At 45.6% G+C, this 11,273-nt stretch overlaps 1 long non-coding RNA gene across 1 annotated transcript; it reads right to left on the bottom strand.

Moving 5' to 3' along the window:
• Positions 1-8,800: 8,800 nt before the first annotated feature.
• On the bottom strand, positions 8,801-10,463 carry LOC123124747 (uncharacterized). Its single transcript, XR_006461218.1, has 4 exons — positions 10,287-10,463; positions 9,999-10,191; positions 9,811-9,895; positions 8,801-9,717 (listed from the first exon to the last, which is right to left on the bottom strand). It is a non-coding gene; the product is annotated as an uncharacterized lncRNA (long non-coding RNA).
• Between the last annotated feature and the right edge of the window lie 810 nt (positions 10,464-11,273).

Below are 11,273 nucleotides of genomic sequence, written 5' to 3'. Positions count from 1 at the left end.
AAGGTAGACTGAATCTCCAATGTCGCTAAATAGCCTCTAGGGACTATCTCCAAACATAGCTCGCGAAGGTCCTCGGCTAACTCCTGAGGTAACTCTCCTGTCATGAGGGTGTTGACATGACTCTTGCGGCTCAACGCGTCTGCTACTACGTTAGCCTTTCCAGGGTGATAATGCAATCTCATATCATAATCTTTAATGAGCTCCAACCATCTCCTCTGTCTGAGATTTAACTCCTTCTGCGTGAAAATATACTTCAAACTCTTGTGATCCGTGTACACCTCACAATGGTTTCCGATGAGAAAATGTCTCCATGTCTTCAATGCATGCACCACGGCTGCTAATTCCAAATCATGCGTAGCATAATTCTTCTCATGGGGTTTAAGTTGTCGTGAAGCATATGACACAACTCTTCCTTCCTGCATAAGCACTGCTCCAAGTCCTCGTCGAGAAGCGTCGCAGTAAACTTCATAATCCTTGCGTTGATCGGGCAGAATCAACACTGGTGAGGTAACCAATCGTTTCTTCAACTCTTGCAAACTAGCTTCACATTCCTCAGTCCAATTGAATTTGGTGTCCTTCTTCAATAGCTCAGTCATGGGCTTAGCAATCTTCGAGAAATTCTCGATGAATCTCCGGTAGTATCCTGCAAGTCCAAGAAAACTCCGGATTTCTCCAACTGTCGTGGGTGATTCCCAACTTGTCACTGTGTCAACCTTGGCAGGGTCTACTGCTATTCCTTCTCCAGAAATAACATGTCCAAGGAATCCAACTTCCTTCAACCAAAACTCACATTTGCTGAACTTGGCATATAACTGATGTTCTCTGAGCTTCTCAAGTACCAATCGTAAATGCTCCTCATGCTCTTCTTCATCCTTGGAAAAGATTAAAATATCATCAATGAACACCACGACGAACTTATCCAAAAACTCCATAAACACTTTGTTCATCAGGTTCATGAAATAGGCAGGTGCGTTAGTCAGTCCAAATGACATAACGGTATACTCATACAATCCATATCTGGTGGTAAATGCCGTCTTGGGTATATCCTGCTCTCGAATCTTTAACTGATGGTATCCTGATCGTAGATCGATCTTGGAAAATACTTTAGCTCCTTGCAAGCGGTCAAACAAATCATTGATCATCGGCAGTGGGTACTTGTTTTTGATGGTCACTTCATTCAATCCTCGGTAATCAACAACCATCCTCAGCGATCCATCTTTCTTCTCCACTAGAAGTACTGGTGATCCCCAAGGTGACGAACTTGGGCGAATATAGCCTTTATCCAGTAACTCCTTGATCTGCTTCTTAATTTCCTCCAAATCCTTTGCGGGCATCCTGTACGGTCTCTTAGATATTGGCCCTGTGCCTGGCAAAAGTTCAATCAAGAACTCAATGTCTCTATCTGGTGGCATGCCTGGCAACTCTTCTGGAAATACATCCGGATAATCCTTCACCACTGGTACTTCCTCCTGTACAACTCCTGATAAGGAATTCACTTGAGTCCTCTTCGGCATATGCCGGGATACATACTTGATCCTTTTTCCTTCCGGGGTGGTAAGCAAAATCGTCTTGCTGGCACAATCGATGTTTCCTCCATACAACGATAGCCAATCCATTCCCAAAATCACATCCAAACCTTGCGATTCCAAAACAATGAGGTCTGAGGGGAAAACATGCCTACCAATGGCCAATGGTATCTGAAAACATCCTTGGGTGGCCATATACTCTGCTCCTGGCGAGGTTACTAACATAGGGGTTTTGAGAACTTGGGTGGACATCTTAAACTTATTCACGAATCCCCTTGATATGTATGAATGCGATGCACCAGTATCGAAAAGAACGGTTGCAGTAAATGACTTAACCAAAAACTTACCTATTACTGCATCAGGCTGAGCTTCAACCTCCTCCACGCTCACGTGGTTCACATGTCCTTTGTTGAACGGGTTCGGCTTCTTCCCAGAGCTTCCATTGCCATTTCCATTTTGGGCTTCGGGACAATCAGTAGCATAATGTCCCGTCTTCTGGCACTTGAAACAAGTAATGTGACTTAGATCTCTCTTGGTTGGGGTAGATGGGTTGGTGCGGTTCTGTCCGTTTCCTCCTCCATTCCCATTACCATTCTTGGAGCCATTATGGTTGTGCGAACTACCTCCTCCATGGGTATGCTGAAACTGTCCTCCCGGCTTCGGGGTAAATCGTGGCTTCTGCTGGGCTCCAGAATTGTACTTCCCTTGTCCATACTTCCTCTTACGGTTTTCAATCTGCTGTTGCTTCCCTTCAATCATGAGAGCTCTATCTACCAGCTCCTGGTAGTTGTTGAAAGTTGCTACCATCAACTGCATACTCAGTTCATCATTCAGTCCTTCCAAAAACTTCTCCTGCTTGGCAGCGTCTGTAGCAACGTCATCTGGTGCATAACGTGCTAACTTACTGAATTCCTCCACATACTGGCCTACGGTGCGTCCTCCTTGGCGTAGGTTACGAAACTCACGCTTCTTCATAGCCATAGCTCCTGCTGAAACATGAGCTGTACGGAAGGCTTGCTGAAACTGGTCCCATGTGACAGTGTCAATAGGGTGCGTGGCTGTATAATTCTCCCACCATGATGTTGCGGGTACATCAAGCTGATGTGCGGCAAAACGCACTCTTTCCGCATCTGTGCATCCTACAGTGGTCAACTCCCTTCCAACTTTGCGGAGCCAATCATCTGCTACAATCGGCTCAGTGCTACTGGAAAACACCGGCAGGTTTAGCCTTAAGAAACGGGCTAGGTGATCAACAGGTGGTGGTGGCGGTGGGTTGTTGTTGTTGTTGCCTTGGTTCTGCACTAACACTTGCATCAGGGCATTCTGTTGCTGAATCAACTGGGTGATCTCTGGTGGGAAAACAAATCCGGTGTCGCGTCTCGGAGGCATCTGATAGGTTTAGAAAAGATGAGGGTTAAGAGTAGAATGAGGTCTAGAGAGAAAACACTACCCATATGCTCATGAGACAAATTCAATCAATATCACTCAATCAATTCAAACAAGGCAAAACAATCGATCTAACTAGCGTTACAAAGTGCTTGAACTATACTATTAAATGGGGGAAAACTACTACTGATATGGTGGTCTACTAGAAATTCTGATCCGTTGAAGACTCCATGATGTCTGCTCCAGCTTCATCAACCCAGTCGTCTTCACTTGGTTCCGAGTCGGTGTCGTCGATGATGATGTAGTTATCCGGACAAGTGCATTCGTCGACTTCTGCTTTTGGCACTGGATTTCCCACGAATGCTCCAATCTTCTTCTCCAGGTCGTCAATCTTCCCTACTAGTGCGTTGATTTCCTCCAAATAATCTTCGCGTGTAGCCTTGAGTTCTTCTTGGAGCTCCTTGATCTTCGTTAATGCCTTCTTCAGTTCTTCCTTGTCCGTGCACATCTGGTTCTCCTGGCGACGAATATGTTGGTTCTGCTCCTGGATGAAAGCTGCAATTGATCCATCCTTCTTGGTCTTGATCATCTCCCATTGCGCGTCTCGACGTCCACAAATCTGATAAATTGTATCCTTAAGCTCCTGGTGGTAGACTTCTCCAATGCGTCCCATGGTGATGTGTGCGGCCATGCTCTTCCCTAAACTCCAAGTTGGTGCTTCGAAAACCAATCTCATGGCACTAAACATCCTTCCTGGAATGATAACTTGAATCTTCCAGCTCTCCTCTTCAGGTAATGTGGCGTTGTAGGTTCCGGTGATGCTTGGTATTCCTATGTTCAAGTACTTGGTGACTTCCTTCAAGTGTCGACCAAACGGCGTGTCTTCATCTGGTTGCATGAACTTGCTCCTTGCATTCGCCATTCCTAAAAGAGTAGAAAAAGGAGAGGGGTCAGAAATGAGAAGAGAGAAGCTTTCTAGGGCTTAAGCTTCGTGGTCGTGTCCTATAGTCAGCGTGTGCTCTGATACCAACTTTGTAGCGACCAGACCTCAAATGGCCTGTGCTGCTGTGCACCAGTGTCATCCCTGGATCAGTAATGCTGACACGCACAGTACAAATGGAGGGTTTATAACAGAGTAGCAATCACACACTTATTACATCGAATATCTCCGAAGAGATTAAGTATGATAACATGGCTTAAGGCCATCTAATAACGATAACAGCGGAAGACTTGGAAGATAAGTGAGTCCATCAACTCCAGCGGCATCACTGAGTATAAGACCACGACCTAAGGCACCTTACTCGTCGTCTGAAAAGTCTGCAACATGAAACGTTGCAGCCCGAAAACGGGTCAGCACATAGAATATGCTGGCAAAGTAACACATAGAGAGCAATGAACAATAATAATGCTATACTATATGCATATATGGCTGGTGGAAAGCTCTATGGTTACAGTTTTGCGAAAAGCCAATTTTATCCTACTTCAAAGGAATAAATTTTATTTAACTATCATGGTGGTTGTGAAACATTGAGAAGGTACCTCCAACTCAATCCCAATTAAGTGTCATCATTAACCCAACAAAATTAATTATAAGTATCACGGTGATGAGATTCAAATGAAAATCCAGGTACTAGATACTCAAGTTGTCCATAACCGGGGACACGGCTAACCATGATTAGTTTGTACACTCTGCAGAGGTTTGCGCACTTTTCCCCACAAGACTCGACCGCCTCCGCTTGATTCTCGCACTGCATGATGTTTGAGAAACGGATGACCGAGACACAGTCTTTCAGAAACAATCACTCTTTACTCTGGATGGACCGGTACACCTACTTTCCCCTACATCTGCTAGTCCACCTCTTCAAGAGATCCTGTGACCTACTCAGCTATGCTAGAGCCCATAATAGCTTGTGGCTGCACACGGAAGTTTCTAGCATGAATAATCTTATGATCCCTTTGAGCCTGGGTGGCGGACCTTATACAAACAGACAACACTGGGTTCTCCAGGTGCCTCAATCCACCCAGATGTGAGTTTTAGTTGCCACCTTAAGTAAACCATTATTAACAATCTCACATCTGTCATGAATATCTCTCAAACCCAATCCACGTCTACGAGCATAGCATGGCAATAATAAAAGCAACGTAGAAGTAACTCCCAAGGGTTTGAATAGAAAACAGGTAATAGGTACTACCTCAACTACTTCCCAATACCCACGGTTTATTTAAATCCTAATCATGCAAGTGTTTGAGGAAAACAGATCTAATGCAGTAAAACTGGGTATGAACGGGATATGATCAAAGTGTTACTTGCCTTGCTGATGATCCGCAAAACCTAGCGAGTCGAAGTAACAAGCGGCACACTCCGGGTACTCTATCGCAAACAAACAAGCATACAATCAGTACTCATCTAATGCACAGGTAAAACTCGAAGGAAAGATCCAACCAGAAGGTTCAACTTAAGAACTCCGGTTTGCAAAAGAATCAACTCGAAAGAAGCAACGAAAGTCAAACGACGAAAGAAAGAAACTTCGTTTGCTAATCTGGATCTAGGTCAAATTTTACTGTTGCAAAAACTTGTTTGAGTAGGTTAAACGGAAAGAGAATTTCGAGACGAAACTCTAGGCGCTTGAATCGCCTGATTCCGATAAACGAGCGAGAAGTTAAACAGAATCGAAGATTCGATCAGAAATCGAATCTGAGAAAATAACGAGAAAAATCCGACGAAAAAGAAAAACAGACGAACGGTTAAAGAACGGACGTTCGTTAACAGAGAAAAACCGACGAACGTGTTCGTTAAAACGAACGGTTCGGTGAACGCTCGTAAAATAATAAAACCGAAAAAAACCGATCTAGGGTTTTTTTTAACGAAGGGTTTTTTTTAAACGAAAACCGGTAAAGTCAACGGGGGCAGCGGCAGTACCTCGTCGGGGCTACTCCGGCGAGGGCTCCGGCGGGGCTCCGGGCTCGAGCGCGGGGCTCGGGGCTCGGGGGGGTGCGGCGAGGCGAGGGCGGCGGCGGCGCGGGCTACGGCGGCGGCGGCGCGGCGAGATGCGGGCGGCGGCGGCGCTCAACGGTGAGGGCAGCGGCGGCGGTGAGAGGAAAGAGAGAGGGGGGCTATATATATAGGAGGGAGGGGGGTCCGAGGCTTGGGGAAGGGGGCGGCCGGGGCGGCTCGGTGCCGTGGCCATGGCGGACTCCGGCGGCGGCTCGGCGCCGCGCGGGAGAGGGAGAGAGGCGCGGGTGGGCCGGCGCTCGGCTGGGCTTCGGCCCAGCGGGCGTCGCTCGTTTTTTTAAAGGTTCCGCGGAAAATAATTTGTAGAAAAATAAATAAAAATCAGAAAAATATGAAATAAATTTTCCCCGTCTAGTTAGAAAATCTAGAATAGGGTGAACATTTTTTTAAATCAAAATAAATATTTTGAAAACATGCAATATTTTTAATGCAATAAAAATTGCAAATAAATTCCAATAAATGATTTTAACATTTTTCCTCCAGTATTTCAATTGTTTTGAAGAAGTCATATTTTCTCCTCTCGTTTATTTAAAATGAAATATTTTTCCGGAGAGAAAAATAATTAAAACCAAAATCCTCGTCTTATTATTTGATGAAAATCAAATATGAAAATTTAAGAAAATCCCCAACTCTCTCCGAGGGTCCTTGAGTCGCTTAGGATTTATTGAGGATTTGTCAAAATGCAATAAAACATGATATGCAATGATGATCTATGTATAACATACCAAATTGAAAATTTGGGATGTTACAGAACTCTGCCACTTCGTCACATCTCCCTTTTAATGCGTTTTCGATAGTCCACACACAATACACACTAGATGCACACCTAGGTGTAAGTACAGTTAGGGGTCTTGGAAACTGTCGTGACGCTTTGCGGATGAATGTCACGGGTGACTATAAAAGGATTTTGTGGTAGTCTATGACTCCCTCCAACTCAATGCATGCTCGAGTGCATGTTTCTTTTTATAGATTCTTCCCGATATATTTCGCCTATTCCTTCCTCGTAATTGGCATCAAGCAATGATAGATGAGTTTAATGCTTTAATAATAGATGGAACTTGGTCTTTGGTTCCTAAACCTGTATATTTCAATGTGGTTAGGGGCAAGTGGATATTCCGCCATAAAATTCAATAGTGATGGTACATTGGCTCGCTACAAGGCAAGTTGGGTTTTCCAGAGGTTCACCCAACATGGGATTGGTTATGGTGAGACGTTCAACCCGGTTGTCGTGCAACAACGGCCCTTACTCCTTGCCGCAGATGCACATGCAGAGGTTCAACAAGAGAAAGAACGAGCAAGGATATGCTGAGGCACATGAGGAGGCGGTGCTCGAGTAGGTTTAGAAGTTTTTTTTTTTAGAACTAGTAGGTTTAGAAGTAGGCTCTGGAGCAGCGGACGAGCAGTAGGTCGTGGCCTCATGGACCTCTTTTGGGCTGGACCAACCAACATATTATTTATATTTTTATTTATTATTGATCTAGGGTCTTCAATGGCTATTTTTGCATGCGAATTGTAACTATTCTGAGCCGGAGATAGCAAGTTCACGAACTAGATCTTCGATTCACGTATCAGAGATGTATACCCCTACCTAACCCTATTCATAATATCATAGCGAATTCAAACCGCGAACTCGAATCGTGAACTGAACGAATGACGAATCAGGTAACTATGCTTCTGTCACACCGACATGCTCAACTGCAACCCCATCAATACACCTATCGGCCAAGTAAAAAAAAATACACCTATGGACGCTCATTCTAAATCCTCCTCGATCGATGCCAAACTGGTTCCCGACACCACCCTCTAGAATCTTGCCAGGTCTTACAAACACATTGCCTTAACATGCCATATAATTCTCATGTTGCCCAACAAGTTCTCGCATTCATGCATGATCGAGCGACTCACATCTACAACTGATTAAATACATACTGCGGTACTTCAAGGGGGCTTCTCACCGTGTGCTTTGATTCTACACAGCGGCATCACATGATCTTGTGCCATACATTGCTCAATCTGCCTCCTGCCCACCATGCCAAGACCCCATTGAGGATGCCCTTCACCTCATCTGCAACTGCTCCTATGCTGTCCAAGTGTGGTCTCTCTTGGGGCTGCCTACACCGACCTCCCTCATTGCTCTACATCAACCCCCGGCAATTTCGGGCCTCAACCTCAACATCTGGCCATCGGTGGTCTTGACCATTGCTTGGAAGCTCTGGGACTCCAGGAATGCTCCGGTGTTCAGAAATGAGGACCACCCCTCCCGACTAACACTAAGGAATATTGTCGCTTACTTCTTTCTCTGGGTTTTCCATTTTAAAAAGACAGATGATAGACACTGTGCTACACAGTGGCTCCATTTCCTTTCCTATGCAATTCCTACTAGGTGAAACTTGTTCATCCATGGTCGGATATCAATTTCTGAGCCCGGGCTCCGCTGATCCTGATATCTACTTCATCCATTTGCGTCGAGATGTGCGCCAGCAACTGTATTTCTGTTTCCTATTGTCCCAAAAATTGGATGGACTGTGCCTGCATTGATGGTCACGGCGCGCAACACTGTCCACCCGGACCAGATGGCCGGCCCACGGCTCAGCTAAGTTTATGAGCCCACCTGAGCCATCATACACCGACTGCTGCACAAACGGCAACCTGACCCCACATCCCCCCAGCATAAATGCTTCCCCAACCCTCGCCCCTCTTCCCCAAGCTCATCCACTAGCTCAAAATATATACATTTTTTTGTGCACATGCATACAACCTAGGAATGCATGCCAAAACAAATAACACCTGAAACTGCCCTGAGACCCATGCGTTCTTCATTCTTTATTTCTTTTCATACCATACTAAAATTACTACACGCGCACGTACTGTCCAACATGACCATACTTAGTTCATTTCATCTGACATAGCAATTTGCAAACAAACAGACAAGTCATCACATCTCCGTACTTAATCCTACATTCACGCAGGCCCATTGCCTGAAACACAACACATTACCATAGGTGTCCAAACTAATAATCTGCAGTAGTTCTTTCGCTCGCATCGCAAAATGACTCCAGAACTTAAACCCCAGTGCCTAACGACATACTTGACGCACAACCAAAAGATCTTGCCGGGCTGTACGTACGCAGACTGCAAGTACGACCACTCCATCTTCAGTCAGCTATCTCCTCGCACATGAAATCCAGAAGCTCTCTTTTGTTACCCCTCGTGATCGCCACCTCATATGCAATCTTCTTCCGTAGCTGCTGAATCTGGCCCTGCGGGGAAGCAACATTTTCTTCTAACCATTCACTTCAATCAATGATACAATCATATCAGGTTCAATTAACTTCTCGGTGTCTCATTTTTTACCTCGCTCAAAGTTGATCGTAGGTATAGACCAGTAAAGTTCAGGACGTAGCGCACAACATAGACACCCTTGTCTTCCATGCAAACCACAACAGAGGCACACCGTATGAGTTTAAAGGGCACAGTTTTTGATCACCCAGACCGAGCTGCCGCTAAGGCAATGATGAAGGTGCAATGACCTACTGCATGGCTCGTGCTGCGCCTCCAAAGGATACACAAAAGATCACCAAGTCATCTCTACCAATCCAGCACCATACATGTCATTGAACAGGTTGCAGAACCTTTTCTGAAACTTCTTTGCCAGCGGCTCGTGCTTGATCTTCATCTCATCTTCTGGATATGTCTCGGACTCTCAGTTGGATCAAGCACCATTACAATCTTCCTATCCTTTTCCAGGATATACACCGACCAGCAATCCATGAAATTCACCAGGAACATCAACTGAAAGTTGTTGTGCATCACCACAATAAGTAAGCTGTCCAGACTATGGGGGTTGCCCAGTTTTATGTATTGTTGAGGAGATAGCTCCTTTACCTTTTTAAGCCAGTCGATTCTATAGCCCATTTTTTCGCAGTCCATCATCATGTAGATGTACTCCCAGTCCTTGTCTTCATCGTCCCTGCAAAGCTCCACCAGCATTCAGATTAAATATGGAAGCATCAGGTTTTACAATCTACGGGCCACATAACCTTCGCAAGTTGCTACCAAGAAAGCATTCGTACCACAAAACGGGGATCAAAGAAGCCTCTGAATCTGTCTAGCCACCCCTTGTACATGATCTTATCCTTCTTGCTTAGCATCCTTTGTATGCATGTCCACAGATTCAGTGTCAGCTCGCCACAAGGAGTTAGCTCGTCCTTCAGGTCCTGGCCAGACGCCACAGCTAGTCTCGGATGATAGTGCTTGAACCACTTCCTGTATAAATTTACGGATTTCAGAATCACATGGCAAGGACAGCCAAACAGTAGAAAATACATGCCACGGGACGGTTCTACTCTTGTCATTCTTACTTCTCTAGAACATTGTCGCCACTCGCCACAGCCTACCATGCCTACATAGAATTTTGAAATGTCATGCTCGGAAGGCTCTACATGATACAGCCCAACCGATGTTGGGTACTTCTCTCCCCAGTCGCTCCGTGACGATTCTCCCGCCGCCCAATCAAAGTCATCCTCCTCATCAGTATCAGTACCCTCAGCCACTTCTCCATTTTGATCTTGAGAACCATGGCGCTGTCACCAACAAAACAAGAGCATGCCGATTAACATCTGCATAGAAGCCACGTAAACAGAGTCTCACCGTTTTAAATGCCGTTTGATATGCTTCTAGTCACCTCTGATGTCTCCATCCACACCAAGTGCAGTTAAGAGCCCCCTTGCATGCTCAAAGATGCCTGAAACAGCAACACAACCTGTTAACAGCATCTCTGGAAAACGTATTAAGCCAATTAGTCTCGTCGGAAAACACAACAAACCTTTAAAGAGTTCTGGATTGTCTATCGCCCGGTTAACACTTCAAGTGCCGCAGCAGCAAGGCTGCGCACACGCTGACGCCTTTCCTCGTCTGCCGGATCATGCGAATCACCAACATCACCATTGCCAGACGTGCCTCCCCTCGTCAGTATAATCCCATGCGAACGGGCATCTGAAAAGGTAAACATGTAAGCTCTTCTAGACGCCACACTACTTGTTTGTCATCCACAATGGTTGACACCACAGCGCAGACTCATGTGTCATGCCCCAGAGGTCATGCCCTCTTCGTGGGACTGCTCTGGAAAATGGGCCGTGGAGCTTGGGCTGGGCCTAGTGGCAAGGATCTGGAGCAATGCTATATAAAGAGGCGTGTGTCAGAGAATTCGGCAGGGAACGATTGAAACGTCTCGAAGCCTCTCATCCTCTTGCAACTGTTCCTCACCTCCCTGCTATCTGTATCTCACCCTTGTTGCTGATTCTCACCTCAAATCTCTTCTCTTGTATCCGAAATCGGTACTGATCTGA

Source organism: Triticum aestivum, chromosome 5D, assembly GCF_018294505.1.
Source record: "Triticum aestivum cultivar Chinese Spring chromosome 5D, IWGSC CS RefSeq v2.1, whole genome shotgun sequence".
Lineage (NCBI taxonomy): Eukaryota > Viridiplantae > Streptophyta > Magnoliopsida > Poales > Poaceae > Triticum > Triticum aestivum.
The sequence above is the reverse complement of the archived record's forward strand: the minus strand, read 5'-3'. Positions and strand labels throughout refer to the sequence as shown.